This window comes from Tamandua tetradactyla, chromosome 18 (genome assembly GCF_023851605.1).
Source record: "Tamandua tetradactyla isolate mTamTet1 chromosome 18, mTamTet1.pri, whole genome shotgun sequence".
Lineage (NCBI taxonomy): Eukaryota > Metazoa > Chordata > Mammalia > Pilosa > Myrmecophagidae > Tamandua > Tamandua tetradactyla.
In genome coordinates this window covers 39,403,160-39,412,780 of record NC_135344.1, presented here as the reverse complement: position 1 = coordinate 39,412,780, position 9,621 = coordinate 39,403,160, and positions in this window count along the sequence as shown.

Here is a 9,621-nt window from a genome sequence, read left to right as displayed (position 1 = left end):
CAGCTGATTTGACCTGTGAGCCATAGTAAGCCAACCCCTGCAGTAGAGCAAGATGAGTGTCTGAAGAGCTGAGGATTCTAAGAACATATTTTAGATGTGCTACTTATATCCAAGTTCTGATTCTTCCATCAACCTCACTAATCCTCAGAATCCTTTCCCATAAAATGGGGCTAATAAAATAGCTCACCATATGTTGGAATTAAGTAAGGTTGCAGAAGAGATACTTACTACAATGTATTGTACATAGTAAATGATTTAAATATTTGCATTATCATTATATTTCACAATAAATTATGATGATGAAATTACTAGAATAGATTGTAATAAGTAATGATGGCAATGGAAATAGGAGAAGAGCAGATGTAATTTTAAAAATTGGGAAGTGGAATTGGCAGTTCCTTATGACAAAAACATGTGTTAATGATACTGGCATCCTTAGATCATTAGTTTTTACAGCTTGGAGCACTCTACCCCAATTCTTTCCTGTAGGAATCCTATTCATTTTTAAGTACAAACTCCAAATCTACAATCCTTGAGTTGTCTTTCCAATTCTTCAATAGAGTGAATCATCATTAAAGCAATACAAGGCTTGGGTTCTTTTAATTCTACTTTCTTATATATTAGTGTTTACTTACTGTCTTCCTTGCTGCATTATAAAATCTTTGAGGAAAAGGAGAGTTTTGTTTTGTTGTTATTGTTTATCTGTTTCTTTGTTTTTGTCTTTGTGTACTCCCCATGACATTTGGCACAATGGCTTTTACACATTTCCCAAATGTTAATTGAATGATTGAATGAAGCAATGAATGAATGATCTTGTGAATAACAGAAGTTTAACCTCCACTTGCTAGAGTCCCCCATCAATACAACCCCCACAGACTTAATACCATGGATCAAAACAATGGTTTTGGTAATTTGTCCTGTTTTTTCCCCCAACATCTGCTTGCAGTGATGAAGCATCATCTTGGCTGCTTACATGCCCATTCCATTAGGATAAGTCTCTCTCTACTCCTCATTCCCCATCCCACAAAAGCCCCATTGCCTGCCTTATGTGAGAGTTGGGGTCATAAAAATAACACAAAGATCCTTTCTTATGTATGATAATTAATGGGAACAAAATGTCTTGGATGAAATATTACTGGCAAAATGAGGTGTAACCAGATGTTGTGCAAGACCCACCGTAAAGTAACAAAGAACTCTACTCTGAATCAGGCTTGAATAATTCAGCAATGTTTATTTTTGAAAAGTCAAATGAAAAAGTAACATATAAATAAATTTTAAGACTTGCATTTCGGGAAAGCAGTGGATTCTTTCTCCAACAGTTCAAAAAGTTTAAACTATTTCAGCCAAAGCCTTATAAAATAAGTCTTTTTCAGAGAAAGGGACATTTTAAAGAAGAGAGTACATCAATAAAGATCCTTTGGCTCTATTTTTTATAATTATAAAAATTATACATACTTATTATTGATTATTTTAAAACTGCAAAGCTATAAAGACGAAAGGAAAAATTGCTTATAAGCTTAATAGCCAAAAGTAATGTTATTATATATATCTTCTTTTAGTCAATTGTATCCTTAAATTTGCAATGGAAAAATATCTTTTTTTTCCCCTTTAAGACATTTCCTTGCAGACTTCTACCTCCAAGGCTGACCCACAAGTTTTATTGTTCTAGGGAAAGAAAGAAAGAAGAAAAATCAGATTCTGCAATGGAAAAAAAAAAAGTCTATTCAACTTCTTTCAAAGTTGACTCTTTGGAGCATAAAAAGAGAATCTTCTTAAAAACCTGGCGCTTGGTTTGGACTTGCCATAGACCCAGAAAATTGGAATCTATAAGGAAAAGGAACAGATTTTCCTAATTTCTGTAGTTCTAAATAATATATCATGACCTAAGCCTTGTAGGTTATGTCAAAGAGTTCTAATATGTTCCAGGGGAATCTGGTATAAGAATTAAAGTCATGAGCATGTAACTATTCTGGGTCCATTGACTGTGGGAAGAAGGGAAGAGATAAAGCTGGGAAATCAGAAACAGGGATTAAAATCATTTCCTATTCCCACTGTAGGGCAATCGCAAAGGTCCGGGTAAGAGGGATTTAGAAACATCTGAAGAAGAATGAAGAAACTGAAAGAATATTAGTGTAAGTAGCACACAAACCAAGGAAAATAATGGGGAAGCTAAACAAGAATTGAGGTTTTGGCTTTGAGCTGTGATTAATATAGCATGGAGTAGGAAGTGATGGCAGAAAGCATTTAGATATTAAGTTAAAGCAGATCCCATCTAAGGTCAGAACAAAGACTTTGGTATGGCTGATGAACTTATAACTGGGGCAGTGGCTGGGACCACAGACAACAGTGAAAGGAGCAGCCCATTTTCCCAAATAACAATAAAAGAAAGCTGTACTTCATTGGACAGTGGTCTAGGAGCTGAGTCATTCCATAGCATGAACCAGTGAAGGTCGGGAGACTGCAAGGACATGAATTCCTTCATCTTACTATTTCTCCTTATAACCCTAGCACCATTTTGGAGAAGAGCACATGGGGGACTGGATGAGAGGACATTCATTGCTAACAGATGATTGAGACATTAATATCTATCGAATTAAAAGTAATTTGTTTTCCCTTTCTAGTTTTTGTAAAGAATGTTTATCAGGTATAGGAAGTAAAGAACTGCCTTTGCACATAGCAGGTTGAGTAAATTAGCTCTGCTACAAATATACTACTATGTGAAATGCATATATATGTGTGTGTGTGTGTGTGTGTGTGTGTGCAATTTTAAAAATTTAAGACATATTGCATACTCAATATTATGTACTAATGCTCCTATCAAAATGAAGAATCAATATAAGTAAAGCTTACTTTTATGTAGTTGACACATAGGCACTCATGAATATTTGGGAAAGAAAGCAAACACATTCACTGTTGCTTTATATGCATGCTTTAATTATTCAATTCTGTACTTTTAATGTTTTGGTCATTTTTATTTTTCCTCTTTCCCAATAACCCTGAGATTTTATTGTTCTGTCTCATAAACTCAGCTGGGTCTCCTCCTTTTATGCTTATTCCCATTGCCTTTACTCCACTTTTTCCATAGCTAAAACGTTATGCTGTCTCTTTTCTATACATTCAAAATTGAATGTTCATATTGTGTTTTGAAATTATTATTTTGTGCTTCCACTAGACAATGAGCCAATGTGATGTACTGGCTTTGGACTCAGAAAGCATGGATCGAATTTTGGTTCTGGCACTTTCCAACTGGGTGACTTTGCATGAAATACTTATTCTTTCTGTATTAGTTTGCAAGGTGTGTTAGAGCTGGGATGTCTTTTAAAAAGGAGAAATAATAAGTTACAAGTTTACAGTTATAAGCCTATGAAAATGTCCAAACTAAGGCACCCAGGGAAAGGTTCCTTAATTCAATAAAGGCTCCTGGGTCTGGAACAGCTCTGTCAACTAGAAAGTCCCACAGCTGGCATCTGTTGATCCCTTGCTCCTGGGCTCCATGGCTTTCAGCCTCTGTTCCTGTGGGGGTTCTTCATTTTGCCTCTCTGGGGCTGACTTTCATCATTGGATTTCTTACCTTACTTCCCTGGAGCTGGCTTTCATCTCATGGCTTCCCTTGGTTCTTTCCAGGTTCTGGTTTACTTAACATCCATGGTGATGTCTCCTGGGCTCCAAGTATCTATATACCTCTGTGTCTCTGTTTTCCAAGTGTTAGCATCTGTGTTGGTTCTGCTCTGAAGTTTCTGTCAGCTCTGTTGTTTCTGAACTCTTTCCAAAATATGTCCTTTTTTCAAGAACTCCAGTAAACTAATCAAGACCCACGCCGAATGGGTGGAGTCAAATCTCCATCTAATCAAAAGGAAACACCAACAGTTGGGTGTGTAGCATCTCTATGGAGATAATCTAATCAAAAGTTTCCAATCTACAGTATTGAATTGGGATTAAAAGAAATGGCTGATCCCACAAGATCAGATCAGGATTAAAACATGGCTTTCTGGGGTGTATAACAGATTCAAGTTGGCACACTTTTCCATGTCTCTGTTAACTCACTTACAATGAAAATATTGACATCTACCTAAACATGTGCATTCGTATAATCAACAAATATCTAGTGAGTGAATACTATGTGCTAGGCTTTATTCCAGGGATAAATGACCATTCAACTAACACAATGTGTGTATTTAATAAGGCTTGCACATGATCGGTATACAAATGATATGAACTATGCTTATTGGTTGCAAGATGTGCAAAGCAAAATGGAAGCATTAGTAGCATCTCAGAGAAACCTCATATTTTCCCTGTACCCCATGGTAGCACTTTTGACCACTGCCAGCAAAATTGTAGACTAGTCTTACTTTCTCATTGACAGGGATATGCTTTACTGAAGCAGCTATGTATTCTCTCACTGTAAGTTTCCCCAGTATGTGAGAGAGTTGGCTTATGATTTCACTGTCAGAGAAAGAACAAAATTTAACTGACTCAGGGAGAGATTGAACCTCTGTCTTTGGCTTCATTAACATTGTGTGCTGACTAATCAGGCTGACCAACAACAGAAATCCCATCCATTAAATTGATGTGACCCTATAATGTCTATTTACAGGCATATCTCAACCCTGATATCTATTTCCCAGAATCCACCCACCCCTGGAGAGAATCATTTGGAAGTCACAGTCAAGCCTAATGCATTTCTATTTAGGGATCTGATGTCTGGCAAAAAATAATATCTTTATCATTTATTTAATACAAAAATGGTTCTTTTTCTGATCCTTCAAACTTGGCAAAGTAAAGGCCATCCATTAATCACTTTACCTTTCAATGAAGCAGCCATTCAGTCTGTGAAGGTTGTAGTTTCAGTCACTCAGGCATGTGGTCTGACTCAATAAAAACTTTGAAACTGAAGTTCTGTTAAGGGCCTTGTAATTGGCATTTATTACAGGTATAGATGACAGGATGGAAGCAAAAAGAGACTCTTTTTCCCTTAGATGTAGCAAACTTACTGAGGTAGGAATAGTTTTGCAATGGAGACATATAGGTTTGCAGTGGAAGTGACAGCTTCCAGGAATAGAATCTCTTGTGGCTCTTTATTTCATTTATTGCTGATGTATATAAAGTTCTGATAAAAGGACTCTGTATTCTGTGTTACCTCTATCCTAGTGTAGCTAAAATAGAACTTATTATTTTAACCAAACCCAGTTTTGGTTGCCCTGAGTTAGTATCAACTTTGCCATTTCTCATGCTTCATGCTACGGGTGGTGTCTGACTTGTAGTTCTCTTTCATCTTTGATATTCATGGTTGACACATTTCTCAAATGTTCCATTTCCTCCGTATCCCCATTGCTACCTCCCTTACTAGTGTCTATTCAACTTTATGCTGCGATTAGTTCCAGCACCTTTTTAATTGGCCCTTCAGGCTACAATCATTCCACATATGATCACTTTTTATATATAAAGTTCTTCAACTGCCTTTGCCCTTGTACCATACTTTCATTTGAGAAATAAGAACTTTTTTCTAACATTTATAGCATTATCTCCCTTTGGCTTTCAGGGGTAAGCACAATATGGCACCAAGTCTCCTGAGTTTTAACCCTCTCATTAGTAGTCTTTGCACATGCGTTGTCACTGGCAGTTCAAATCCAGCTTTCTTCATATTCTTCTTCCAACATTAATTCACAAGACAAATATTTATTAAGTCCCCCATTTATTCGGCCAGTTTAGGCATGTGAGATACATAATTTTTACCTGGTCTTATGGAGCCTACGTTATATGTGGGGGCAAATAATAACATTAGCATAAACATGAAAATTATATATAATTTATTAGTGAGATATGCTATGGAAAATGAAAAAAATAAAAAACATTGTGTAGGGCAAGGGGATTAAGGAGAGCAGAAAAAGGAGGCTAAGTTCGAATTTTAAACATGGTTCAGAGTAGGCCTCTCTGAGAAGTAAGGTTTGAGTAGAGGCTTGAAGGGAATGAGGAATTGGACATATAGATACCTGAATGAAAAAGTATTACTACTGTAGAGAGGGACTGTCATCTCTGAGCAACAGAATGGAAGCCAGTATGGCTGAGAAGAATAAATGGATACGAAGTAAACAACTGTCAGCCATCCTTATTTAGTCTGACACAATTTTTCATTGAATAACAGCAGAGAAGATACTCCATGAAGAAAAAGCACCTGGTTGGTTCTACACTAATTGGGCATGAAATGCCCTAATGATGATGACAGTGCTACTGGAAAGAGGGGTTGGATGCAGAAGTACGACTGGCTATTTGGGTGCATCCCTTGGAGTAAGACAACTGAGGAAGGAATCTGAGCATCAGGCTTAGTATAGAGATAGGGGCATATACAGTACAGTATCTTATTTCTCTTTACTGACCATTGTTAAAATTTAATTTTGAGAACTTCTCTTTGGAAAGTTCAGGGTTAATTTTCAGAAAGGAAAAAAAGTTAAACTCTTCCATTTGCAATCAACCTACTTGCTAAATAGAAGTATAAATGCTAGACATCTTTTTTAAAATCATTTTTGAAAGCATCTGAGAGTGACCAAGGAATCAAGAATTCCAGTGAGAATGGAAAGGCCAAGATCCCAGTGAAAATGGAAGCACAAAGATGTAGTTGGGATGTTTAGTTTAGGTTTCCCCTTGAGGCATTTTGCAGATTTGCTAGTAGAACCAATATGATGAAATACTAAAGAGAGCTTTTGTTAGACTTCTGAGATTTGTAAGACATGACTGAGTGCAGTGAAAGGGTCCAGACACTCAGGTGTTTTCCTTGAGGGTTACACCTAGTAGTAAGTGCAAATAAGAATAAATCAACCCTCAGAAAGTCTGAGCCACAACCTTGAGCCCTTTCAACCCTGTTGGGCTCAAGAGAATCTGCCACCAAAATAACTACCTGCTAGAAGAAAAGGAGAGTTCTTATGGCCTGATATAACATCAGGCAGAGCCTCTACAGGTACTCATACCAAATTTCTGGAACTAAGTAAAAACCGCAGGCAGATAAAGATTAAAAAACAAAATAAGTAAAACCCAATGAAATAATTATAATAAAACTAAAAAAATCATTAAAGGATATTCATAAATTAGAATTTTCAGACACAATTTAAAAATTATTGCAATTAATCTTTAAAAATATTGATAACAAGAATGAGAATTTTAACAAAATATGAGGATGTCTAAAAAAATAGTATAGTACTCCAAAAAATTGTAATAGAAACTATAGAATTGAAATATAAAGTAGCTGAGAAAAAGATTCGTTTGGGCAGGAGTGAGATGGTGGATAATAGAAATTATACATAGCTGTCTTACCAATCACAGCTGCTTCAAAGCAGCTGAAGAAAGATGTAGTGAACTGAAAGGTCAGTAGAAAAGAATGAAAAGAAAAAATAATGGAAAATACAGAGAAGACCATTAGAGACAAATGGGGCATGAAGCAAATAAGTAAAATACATGTTATAATAGAAGTCCCAGAAGGATAAAATAAAGAATGGGGCAGAAGCAATATTGAAATAGATAATGACAGTGAATTTTCCAATTTGAACAGACATGTTCAAACAAGAAATTTTATAACCCACAAAAGGATAAATACAAAGAAAACAGAAAGAAAAATAGCCAGGGCAATTTGAAGAACAAATTTGTAGGAGTTACACTACTGTATTTGAAAGCATTTTATGAAACAATAATAATTAAGACAATATTGCCACTAGGATAGAAACTTCTTCTATTGGAAAAGAATAGAGATCCCATAATCAGTCCTATATATATATATATATATGATGAAGTGACTTTTATCTCCTACCACATATAAAAATAAATTTTAGGTGGACCATATATCTCAATGTTATAGGTGAGAAAATAATGTTTCTAACAACAATTCTGAAGAATATTGTTTGACTTAAATAGAGTTCTTCAGAGGATTCAAATAGCCTTAACATTGCGGAACATTTGATAATTTTGACTACATTAAATTAAGTTATCATTAGTAACATGGAAACACAAATCACAGAGAAGAACAGATTATTCAATAAATAAAATTGACAAAATTTCCTATCTAGATTATATAGAGAATTCCCACAAATCAATAAAAAATAGAAGCTCAAATAAATGAAATAACAGGCAATTCACCTAAGAGAACGTGCATATAGACAATAAACTTATGAAGATGTGCTCTACCGCATTTGTCATCAGGAAAAAGTAAATTAAAGCCACACCATGTTAGCAGTATTAGAATGGATAAAATTAAATATACCACTTTGGAAAACTATTGTTTTCTCCTAAAGCCTATGGCATTCCCTGTGGTTCTGCAATTCAATTCCTAAATATAGTCCCCAAAGAAATACATACCAATGTGTGCCAAAACATATGTTCAAGAATGTTCAAAGCAGCATTTGTCCTAATAGCCTCAATTTAGGAAAATAAACTCAATGTATATTAATAGTAGAATGGGAAAAATATATAGCAGTATATTAATATATAACAATAAAAACAGAACTACTGCTACATGGCACAACTTGGACAAAGCTTATAAACATGATGGTGATTGAAATATGAAGAACATATTGAATAATTACAGTTATTATCATGTTAAAAAGTTACATCTAATTTATGATGTTACTATCAGAATAGTGTTTATCTAAATAAAAAGGGGATTAGTTTCTTTGGGGGTACAAGGATGACAACTGGGATGTTTGATATTTAAAAATTCACTACAATGTGAAGAAATTGGAGTCTGAAAACCTGTGTTCAGATTCTCATTTAATGATACCGTGTTGTTTGACCTGGGCAACAAAGTACACTCCCCAAACACATTTTGGCATGTAAATATGATAATATGTGAAAAAATGAAGTGCCCCAAATAATGCTAACACAGAGTTAAGTTTTCGCAATCAATAGTTAACTCAGACAGGAGAGTAAAAGATGAGATTAGTTCTGTATGCTCCTTGATCTTAGCTAGATGTATGGTGGCTATTGCAATGTGCAGGCCAGACCTTGACCCTCTAGGAGGCAGCTCCTTTTCCTCAGCTGTTGGGAGTGTGACAGCTGCAGTCCAGGACTTCCCTTTGGCCAAGGAGAATGCCATCATCTAAGATTCTGGCGGAAGACCACGTCCAACCACAGGTTGATGCTGCAGTAAAAACCCTAGCCTTCTTGTCTCTTTTTATAACAACTCTGAATGGCCATCCATTTTTTTTTTTGCCATCCATTTTTAAATGTTTTTTTATTGTTAAACATAACATATATACAAAGAGAGGAAAGAAAAAGCAATGATTCTCAAAGTATATTTCAATAAGTAGTTACAGAACAGATTTCAGACTTTGTCATGGGTTACTATTCCACTATTTCAGATTTTTCCTTCTAGTTGCTCAAAAATATTGGAGGCTAGAGAAATTTTTTCTTTTTTGTGAAACATAACATATACACAAAAAAAGCAATAAATTTCAAATCACATCTCAACAATTAGTTATAAAACAGATTTCAGAGTTTGACATGGGTTACAATTCCACAGTTTTAGGTTTTTACTTGTAGCTACTCTAGAATAGTGGAGACTAAAAGAAATACCAATATAAAGATTCAGCAATCACACTCTTTTATTAAATCCTACCTTCTCTGTATAACTCCACCATT